This window comes from Protopterus annectens, chromosome 10.part0, assembly GCF_019279795.1.
Source record: "Protopterus annectens isolate FY-2018-M chromosome 10.part0, PAN1.0, whole genome shotgun sequence".
In the NCBI taxonomy this organism is placed as follows: domain Eukaryota; kingdom Metazoa; phylum Chordata; order Ceratodontiformes; family Protopteridae; genus Protopterus; species Protopterus annectens.
The window spans coordinates 1,587,616,485-1,587,627,758 of record NC_056744.1 but is presented as its reverse complement, the minus strand read 5'-3'; the positions used below and the strand labels follow the sequence as shown (position 1 = coordinate 1,587,627,758).

Here is an 11,274-nt window from a genome sequence, read left to right as displayed (position 1 = left end):
ATGTATGGCATAGACAACACACCACTTCAAAATGAAAAGGTCATGAGTGAAGTGGATACCTGGGTGGACAGCTTCCTTGTGTTTGCCTATTATATTGCAACAATGGTTAGGAAAGTTTGCAATGTAATGACAAGAAATAATAACCTGATGGTATTTGTAAAGACAGGTAGCATCAGCATTCTTGGGAATTCATTTCATAGAAGATTTAAGGGATGGTGAAATTCTGCTCCATTAAAAATATTAAGAAATCTGGTTCTCTCATCTGCTTTAAAAAATCAGACAGATGGACTGATGATAAAATAGAAGGCTTTTCCTGGCTTTGAGTTTGAAATATTAAACATTGAACATTCAAAACTGAACCTTTGGCATGAAGGAAGGGTTAGTTCATAAGGATACCCTATCCTTGCAAAAGATGAGAAAGCATAAGACCTTGCACCTCAGGCAGTCTTCTAGCTGAAGTCAAAGCAGGGAGTAACACTGTTCTCTATTTCAGGAACTTAAATCAGCCTGATGAGCTGGGTCAAATGGAAGAAAGTGTAAGATTTTTCAGTACAAAGTTAAGAACCCAAAGACGAGTCACCTGTTTTCTAGGTGGACTAATGTGAAGAACCCCTTTCAAAAATTGTTTTGCCTGAAATGATGATGAAAAGGGTTATCTAAGGCCAGACAGACAATAACGGATGAAAAATGAATCTTAATAGAGGAGTACAAAATGACAGATTTTAGCAGTTCACACAGATAGTGAAGAACCAAAGGAGCTTCAGTCTTTAAAGGGTCTTGGTTCCTTAACTTTGTCACATTAACAAGAAGATCTCTTCATTTGGTCAAATAAGATTACCCAGTTCAACTCTTTAGATGGATCAATACTGTAACATTCAGTCTGTCAGATGAAATAATTTCAGGATGGGGTGAATCAGAGATCCTTTGTCATCTGTTAGCATGTCCATCCTTTGTGGAAGTTTGTGGTAATTGCCCTTGGCCAACTTGAAAACAAAGGAGAACCACTGTCGTCTGGGTGAAAAGGGAGTTACCAAGATTATTTTTGGAGAGTCCCCCCCCAGATCTTTAAAATAACTCTGTTTATCAAGTGAAGGGGAGAAGCATATAGAAACACTCCCACCCATGAGAAAGCATCTGTCTTTCAAGCCGTTCTGCAATGAGTCCTGGAGCAGAGGTTTTTTTCAACTGTTTGCTGTGAATGGAGGCAAACAGATCTGCTTGAGAATTTCCCCACAGATGGATAATCTCCTGGAAGACCCCTGTGTGTAACATCCATTCATGGGGTCCATCCTGGTCCTGCTCCTATTCGTAGTATTTTCCACTGTATTCTGTTCTGACAGACTGTAAGTAGCCTGAAGAGATAGTTTGTGCTGATTTGCCAGTTCCCATGCTATTATGGCTAGCTTGCATAGGAGGTATGACCTGGTTCCCCTTTCTTTAAGTTCCACATGATAGTGGTGTTGTCTGTGTTTACTTAAGAAGGTCACTGGGTCCATAACTGATTCAGGGCGTTCAGTGTATTTACTAATGCCATAATTTCTTTGATGTTTATATGTACTTACTTCTGAAATAATGGTTCCAAAGACATTGTACCTTGAACCCCTTGAATACAGTTCTCAGACAAAGTCTGAGGGATCTGTAGTTACAGACTGTGGAGGAGCTGAGGGGGAAATTCTATGACCTAGATTGAGAATAATTTGGTTTGTCCTCCAGAGAAGTTCCTTTCTGATAAAGTTCAGTACAGTAATTAAAAAAAAAAAGAGGTTGAGGTGATGATTTCAGCATGATTTGAGAAATCATTGATTCATTCTCATGTGCAATCTGGCTACAGGAATTATGAGAATTGTAGAAGCAATGTATTCAAAAATCCTGAATTCCCATGTTTTAGTTAGAAGCTACAGGGAAAACTAAATAAACTGCTCTTGGTAAAGGATTATGTTTTTCCTAAGGCAGGAATTTTTGATCCCCTGGTTTAGTTTCTATCACATCCTGGGATAGCATATGAGCAATAATGAAAGGAAAGAGATGGGTTGGATTCTGAGGTTGGGACAGAATTCCTAGCTTTGGAGGGAGGCATTTCCATTGCAACTTTTAGCCATTTTGAATGATTCCAAGGTCCAAATAACCTGCTGTAACCTGATACTACAGGAGATGATGTAGAGGAAGATTTCTTGAAAGGTTTAGAGAGCTGTCATGGTGAAGACGGGGATCATAGTCAGTCATTATTTTTGGAATGAGACTGGTCCCATGGCGTCCTTTATTTCTTCATAGAACTGCCCTTATAATTGCTATTCAAACAGATGCATTTCTGATTGTTTAAATTGCTTCTAGTACAATGCATAGGGCTGGAAAGAAATTTTCTGCTGTATTTTGGTAAAGGGGAATGAAAATTTTGCTTTGCCCCTTAGATCAGTTTCCCCCATCTTTCATCAATTTTTTTTAAGAATCTCAGCAGAAGTGCCAAATAGTACCTCTTTATCAAAGGGAGCATTGAGAATTTCAGATGTGACATCTTCAGGCAGATTTTGGGATCTTAGAAATGCATACTTGCATGTGACTGATACTGTTGCCACAGCACTACATTCTGCATCTGCAGCACCATAAGAGCATCTTAATGAGTGTTTAGTGACTTGTGTAACTGACAAAACCATAGAAAGCAATACAAACACAATATATGAAGAAGGTAGGTTGGCAAGAACTGTATTCATGTTAGCAAATGATACCAAAAGATATTGGGACATGTGTGCCTGACAATTAATAGTTTTAAAAGCTAAGGTTGAAGAAATGTAAACCTTTTTTTGAATCTGACAAAGGCTCTCCCATCCTTGTCTGAAGGAAGTGGATTTGATTCAGCCATATGTTATAACATAGGTACATATGAGGCTGAAGTACCTTAAAAATTTATCTGGTTTCCTAGGCAGGTGCTTGACTATCAGAACAAGTACTGGCAGAATCAAAGGCATATTCTCTAGTGTCCTTATAGCTGGAGGTACAGTCAATAGTTTGGGCAGCGCTGCCCTTAGTAATTGCAGGTCAAAATCTGGACCATTTTAGTAACCCTCCCATCTTCACTATGGCTATCAGTATGGCCCCCACCCTTTAGTCTCCTGGCTTTTAATATTATTTCAGATTAAGTCCTGCAAAGCATGCCCCTTTGCATCCCCCACACCTCCCTATTTTATTATTCTAGCTCTGAGATCACACTATAGTTCATAGGTTCATAGGTTCATAGGTTCATACTAGGCTATCTGCCCGAGGGCATTTACAAGCCTAGCCCATAGTTTTGTGGCTTACGCCACCCTTTTAGTATGGGGAACTATACCCATTATTTTGCTGTGCCTCTGTCGAGCAGTGACACTGAGGTAATCCCTGGGGTATATCTGCGATCTCCCATCCATTGGTCAAGATTTCTCTTGAACAAGGCCAGCGAGGTGCTCTGCCTCACATATACCGGGATTTTATTCCACAGCATAGGGAGTCTTTGGGTGATGAATCTATCCCTCCAGCACGTCCTATTAATAGCCGTGTCGAGGTTTAAGTCTCCCGCCCTTGTGGCTCTGACGGATCTAGATTTTTGAGGTGAAGCATATTCATCAAATCTGGGTTTGACATGGCCTTGTATGTTAGGCAAAGGTCACCTCTGAGCAAGTGCGACTGAATAGAGCTGGAGTTCTTTCAGTCGGGCAGCATAGGACAGATGTTTGAGACCCTTTATCCTTTTGGTGAGGAACTTTTGTGGCCTCTCCAGCTGCTGCAAGTGTCGGGTCAGATACATTCCGAATGGGGCATTGTACTCAATCATTGGTCTGATGAGTGATGAGTATAGGGAGACTATGACCTCCCTTGATCTAGATGAGAATCCCTTCATGATAAGGTGGGCAATGTAGAAGGTCTTCCTAACTACTTTAGCTACATGGGTGTCGAATGACAGACTACTATCAACCTGGGTCCCCAGGTCCCTGATAACTTCTTCTGTGCTCAGTGGATTGCCACCTATTTGGTAGCTAGGGGTAACCTTGTTTTTCCCGAAGGGTATGACTATGCATTTTTTGGCATTTAACTTTAGGCCATGGCTCTGGCACCAGTTATCCGTTTCTGTGAGACCCTTCTGAAGGATATCTGTGTCAGATGTGTTTTCTACTATGGCGCCCAGTTTGCAGTCATCTGCAAACTTTGTCAGCCATATTATCATGCAAGATTCACATGTGAAGCAAGGACAGGGTCCCCTTCACAGTTTTACAAGCAACTAAAGAAACACACACCCGAACAGGGACTTGAACCCTGGACCCTCAGATTAAAAGTCTGATGCTCTACCGACTGAGCTATCCAGGCTATAGTGGGGAAAGGAACCATTTCCCGATTCCCACTATAGTGCAATCTGTTCCAGAATGTTAAATGTGCAATGAGCGAATCTCACTGTGCATTTGCTTGTTGCACATTCTAACCTTTTTCCATTTGGCGGTTGCAAACTGCCTTTTGGAAAATTGCTGTTTGCCCTTGTGCAATACGCACATGTAAAGGTAAACCATTGCTCAGAACCCAGCAACCAGTAGTGGTCTTTCATACAAACACACACACACACACACACACACACACACACACATACACACACACACTCACCTCACTCAGTCACACACGCACACACACACACACACACACACACACACACACACACACACACACACACACACACACACACACACACACACACATGCACACACATACATGCACACATGCATGCGCATGCGCACACACACGCACACATAGTAACCCTCAGTCAATTTCATAGCAGACCGCCCAACCAAACTGCTTACCATTACACAAGCATCATTTAATCTCACAGAAACCTGGCTTACTAAAAAACTAACACACACTCAATCCCCCCCCCCCCCCAAAAAAAAAACTTCTAGTCTTCCTCCCAAAACCCCTCTACCACCTTAAACCCTCATTTAACATTTCTTCACTTAACAACACCATAATCTCTCCCAATAATGACACAAAGCTACTAGGAATAATCATAGATGATCAACTGAAAATTGACCTGCACATTCTTCACTGCATCAAGAAAACCCATCAAATGCTCGGCCTCCTTTACATAAACAAAAGATATCTCACCTCTGACTCTAAGATCTCACTTGCCAATACTTACTTTCTTCCCAACCTGTTTTTACTGTTCACAAATCTTTACTAACCTTCAGTCATCTCTACTCTCCAGACTTGAAACTACCTATAACAAAGTTGAAAGATTTGCTGCTAATCTGCCTTCCAAATCTCATCACTGTCTGGCCCTTAAACCATTCATCTGGCTTGAGTTCCCAAACCACATCAAATCTACCCAACGTCTTATCATCCACTCCATCATCAACAAACCTTCATCCTGTTCAAGTACTTCCTCACTAGTCTCACTTTATAACCCCTCTTGTTTCCTTAGGAGCTCTGATCAATGTTTATTACAAATCTATAAACCAAAAAAATCTGCAGGACATAGTTTGTATAGTTATCCTTTGTAACAAGCTTCCCCTGGCCCTAAGAAGTATAACCCCACACACAAATATAAGAAATCCCTCAAACATCATCTAAACATCATCTGCACATGTCTCTGTAACCTACCTCCACCTATCGTGTCCTAATCCTATCTATTACCCCTCTCCCTTATTCTCCTCCTCCTGCCTAATACCTAGTGCCATTCTTCTACATCTCAACATCCTCTACATCCCAATCCTTTTCTACCTTTCTGATTCTGACTCTTAACTGCCACCCTCACTTATCTATTCTGGAATTCTCCCGTACTACTACTTCTACTAACATCTACTAGACTCACTAAGTATTCACTCGTAATAACACCCCCCCTTTGAATACTACTACTGATCCGCTGATCTTAATCAATGTTTCCTTTTCCCGCATCTATGCATCACTCTTATAACAACCTGTTTTAAATGCAATTGTATAATGTCTCTCTTTTGCCTTAATTTTTGTTAATGCATTTTGTAGAAAATTGCACTGTGTTTTTACATTCACTGTACTTTAAAATATTATATAATATTACTTTGGAGCTTTTCTCCCTGGGCGTCTGCTGAAAAGGGCATTTGCCCAGTCAGAGTATCCTAGTAACAAATGTCAAATAACTAAATAAGTAAATGTAGATGTAATCTGCAGCTAACCTAACCAGCTATGTTGCCCAGCTCGAAAATCAGATGGTATCTGAAGAGTAATAGTCCTGGGTGCTGTAATAAGCTAACTAGCAGAATAAACATTCACAGTATAATGAAAATAAGCAATGTTTCCAGATGTTTGCATCTGTACAGGATACTGGCACAGCAAGCAGCTCAATGCAAACGTGCTGAATTTATACCAGCACTGGAAATAAAGAAAACTGACTGAGCCCTCTGGTCAATACAATGACTACACTTAGAGCCCTTTTGTGTGCTTCCCAACTCAGATAGACCAGGTATATTCCCTCTACCACTCAATGAGTAATGCCAGTTCTCCTAATGCAAACTGTGAGGTTCAATGTCTTTGGATTCAGATGAATTAGATAGCCCTTATATTGTATGAGCAAGTCCAGAATATGACTTGCAGGGATTGCCCTTGGCCAGGTCGAAATGAAGGGAGAATCAATGTTGTATGGGCCAAAATGGAATTCTTAATAACATCTTTGGATAGTTTTTCTGAATTTCAGTAGAACCTTTAGGATTAGTGATAAGGGAGGGAATGGATGCAGGAATTTCCCTTTCCATGTAAAAGGGAAAGTGTTTGTTTTCCAAGAATTCTGGCAGAGAGCTCTGGGGCAAAAGGGTTTCAACCATTTGTTTAGAGTGGAGGACAAAATCTATCTGAGAGTTTCCCACTGATGAATAATCTAAAGGAAGACTTCTCAGTTCAGCATCCTTTTGTGAAGGTCTGCCTTAGATCTGTTCGAATAGTTTGCCATTTTGATTTGTTCTGAGGGGAATGTATACAACCTGGAGAAAGATGTTGTTATGAATTGCAATATAATGGCAACTCTATAAAGCACATTTCCTCCCACCATTTGTTGATATACTGCATGACTGTGGTATTGTCTGTTAGAATTTGAAGTGGTCCTGAATTCCAGAGATGGCAATGAACCTGCTATGGTACAAATAACTTCAGACAACACAGTTCAGCAGAGAAGAATAATTTTGTTTATTGCACAGAACACATATGTGGGAAACAAAACAATCAAGGTCATCCCACTCCACAAAGGGGGAGCGACTACAGACCCTGGGAACTACTGCCCCATTAGCCTGATGAGTCTGATATGTAAGGCAATGGAGTGCATCATCATGGACCTTATAAATAAAGACATAGGTAATCTCCAAACTCTGGACTCCACGCAGTATGGGTTTGTAAAAGGTAGATCATGCCTGCTCAACCTGCTCAACCTGATAGACTTCTTCGAGTCTGTCACCAGAGCTGTGGATGAGGGCAAGGTAGTTCACACAGCCTACCTACATCTTGCCAAGGCCTTTGACACCATCCCTCACTCAGGAATAATAGATAGACTCACTGAACTAGGCATAAACCCCTATGTAATAAGATGAGTTGCCAAATGGCTCAATGATAGAACCCACACTGTGAAAGAAGTGGACTACAAATTTGACTACTGACCAGTTACAAGTGGTGTCCCATAGGGATCGGTCCTAGGTCCTCTCCTGTTTGCTATCTACTTCTCTGAAGTTCAAGCCAACACAAAGGGACTCTGGCTGATGAAGTTCACAGATGATTGCAAACTGGGAGCCAGTATTGATTCTCCAACTGATGTAGACAGTCTACAAAAAGGCCTGAATGGCACCAGTGACTGGTGCCAGAACCATGGCCTTAAGCTCAATGTCAAAAGGTGCATTGTCTTTCCCTTTAGGAAAAATGTAATGCCCATGAACTACCACATAGATGGTAGTCCACTAAACATCAAAGGTGTAAAAAGAGACCTGAGGACAGAGGTTGACAGCAACCTCTCTTTTGATAACCACATTCCCACTGTAGTCAGAAAGTCCTTCTATGTGGCACATCTCATTACAAAAGGTTTCTCATCCAGGAAGAAAGAGGTCATAATCCCTCTCTACTTGTTCCTCATTAGACCTATTATAGAATACAACACCCCATTTGGTATGTACCTGACTAGACACCTGCAACAACTGGAAAGGCCAGAAAAATACCTCACTAAGAGGATCTTAAGCCTTAGACATGACACATGTCCTATGTGGACAGACTCAAAAGGCTCCAGCTGTACTCTGTCTCTTATCGCTTACTTAGAGGTGATCTCTGCTTGACCTACAAAGCCATGTTAGATCCAGAGCTGTTAGATATGCTACACCTAAAGAAATCCCAATCCCTCCATGCCACATGCTCCAGGGACCTTAACCTCATTACCACAATAAACAGAACATGCTCGAGGGACAGGTTTCTAACACAGACACGTTCCATACTCTGGATCAAACTCCCCATTCACATCAAGCAGATCTCTTCACTGGCCCTCCTTAAGAGAAATCTTGATGAGTGGGTGAGCAATAGGAAGTTCACCCCGGGGTCACTTCAGTGGCCTTGCTTGACAGGGGCACTGGGAATTAACTTTGGGCAGCATGATGCCAGGGAATCTTCTTGGGCTAGGGTTATATAGGCTCCAGGGCTGTTAGCCTAGTACACACCTGTAAACCTATGAACCTATGAACCTACAAGGTCTTGTCTCCCTAAACATGACAAACACCATTATTTTAATATTATTTTAAATTCTTAACTTACTAAATTGTGTCTATTAAACTATGGCCACTGACCAGCTAAAACTGAACACCTTTGAATTATTTTTGCTAGCTTAGAATCAGCTCATTCTTTATCTGTGCTTTTGTGTATGAGCCACGTGGTCCAAGTTCCACGTTGGAATCTTTCTACACTGGCACTAGCCATGTTAGCCCTTTTCCCTTTTTAGGAGGAACTAGATAATCAAAAACAAACTTAAACTACAATAAATGAAATTAATTCCACAATAGAATGTTCAGTAAATATTTTCCCTGCAGAAGATCAGAAATTTTCTCTTTTTTTATGTTTATGTGTTTGTTCTTATTTTGCTTAGACCAGATTTTCATGAACTTTAATACCTTTTGAGCAGGCACCCCATGCAAAATCTTAAGCATCTTCTGATACCTTGTGTTGGGAAGATGGGACAAGATAAGGAATGCCTGGACTGATTGCCACTAGACTGATCAGTCAAAACACTTATTTCTTCACAAAGTACAGGACTGAAAAAGATAAGAGGAAGACAGTGTAGAGCCCTTGCTGATTTCATAACCACTGAATCTTTTTCATAGGTTCATAGGTTGGTACTAGGCTATTGATCCTAGGGCCTATATAAGCCTAGCCATAACAATTCCCTGGCTATTTCTTCCCACAGTATTTACTTCCCTAGACCTCTGTCTAGCAGGTGACTGACGTGAACCCTGGGGTGAATTTCCTCTCTCCCATCCAATAACATCTGGCATATGGGAGCATTTGATTTGTGCCATGAACTCAACAAAATCTGTCCTCGTGAGGTCACTTGAAGGTTTGTCAGGGATAGGAAATAGTGAGAAACTGAACTTTTTTTCTGGAGTAAGTAACACCATAATACTGGGGGTATCCAATAAATATCTTAGAAGCACCAGAGACTGAATAGGTTCCAATGTAGATTTTCGGGGGTTCAGAGTAAAACCTAAATAAAAGAGACTGGTTGCGAAGTGTGAGTCCTGAATACCTTCTTGAACAGAAGTGGCCTGAATGAAGAATTAGTCTAGGTATGGATAGATCCTGATATGCTGGAGCCTGCAAAACACTATGACAGTGGCTAAGCATTTTATAAAAACACCGGGGGCATAGATAAACCAAAAGCAAAAAAGCAGTAAATTAAAGGTGAGATCCAAAGGCATAAAAATCTTAAAAGTTGTATGTGTCTTGTGTTAATAAAACAGTGTAAGAAACTTCTCTGTGTGGAAGATTTTCAATCCATATATCTCTAGTTAATCACTGTATGTTACTCAGATCAGGTAATGGTAGTAGATGTAGCAAACTTAAACTCATCCTAAGTCAAAAAAATAATAAAAAATATAAAGAAATAATAAAAAATGTTATACAGAAACAGTATTCAAAAGTAATCCAAGCAGGGTAGACAGTCTGTTTCCAGTCAAAAATCCTTTATTAAGTACATAGACCTTTATTAAGTACACTTTTCCTTCTATGAGGTGCAGAAACAGAGACAAGAAAATTATGGGGCTGCAAAGGCATGAGGACTTTATAAAGAGCTAGAGAAATTGAATCACTCCTGCCAAGGGTCCCCAGGGGAAGGATTTGGAGTAGCTGGAGGAGAGATATGTTTGGTCTTTTTTCTCATTTTCTTAGGATTCTCCAATGAAATAGTATGAGGAGGAGCAGACCCCAGACATACCTTTATTAGGCTATCTGGCATTTCTTCTCAGACACAAATTTGAGGAATTCCCCCAGTTCCCTCAGTGATGATTCATCTTGGTTCTCCATTCACAGCTGAGTCAGTCATCCGGTCAGTCAGTTTGGACATGCTGATTCCCTGCACCATAATGGCCTCCCAAGGAGTCCCACCAGCAGGTGGTGGTATGGTAGTCAGATGGTCTAAGTACTGATCAAGTGCCTCAGTGGAGAATCCAACTCAAACCAATTAAAAGAAGCAGATTTGTCAAGCAACTTCATCTTATCTTTTTAACTTTTTAATCTTTTTTTTTTAGGATGAGTGACATCCAAGTTTGATGACTCAGAGGTCATCCTAGCCATAAGCCTGCACTTGAAGATGCTTATTTTCAATGTGGAGTTTCTAAGAACCTAGACAACTACAAATTGTCTTAGGTATGAATGCCTGACAGATGGACATTCTTTGTATTTATATTCAGGACCTAGGCAAAAATACACTTTGAATTTTATCCTTATAAGAGACATTAAAAGTATATAGTTTTAAAGAAAACTAAAAAAAAAAAAGAGGAAGGATCCCCAATGGGGTAATTATCCTGATAATAAATGTAACAGATAGTATGGCTGGCAGACCATGATGCAGACAAACTCTTAATTCATGGACAGGTGGCAAGAAAATTCTGAGAATTTTCTGGCCCATACATCCCATAAGTGCCAGCATATAGTCTTGGTATAGGTTGTAGGTTATCCTTGATGCTCTCCACACTAATACAGGAAATCATACTCTATTTCCAGTGTAACATTGTCATTTGTTACATCTGACCATAAAGCCATCTCCATCATCATAAA

The 11,274-nt window shown here is 40.6% G+C and overlaps 1 protein-coding gene and 1 non-coding gene across 2 annotated transcripts in view; one reads left to right on the top strand and one right to left on the bottom strand.

Moving 5' to 3' along the window:
• The window catches only part of LOC122814343 (perforin-1-like), a 232,251-nt gene that overhangs the window by 80,954 nt on the left and 140,023 nt on the right, over positions 1-11,274 (top strand). The window lies entirely within an intron of this gene.
• Positions 4,260-4,332, bottom strand: TRNAK-UUU. The gene has a single exon. It is a non-coding gene; the product is annotated as a tRNA-Lys (tRNA).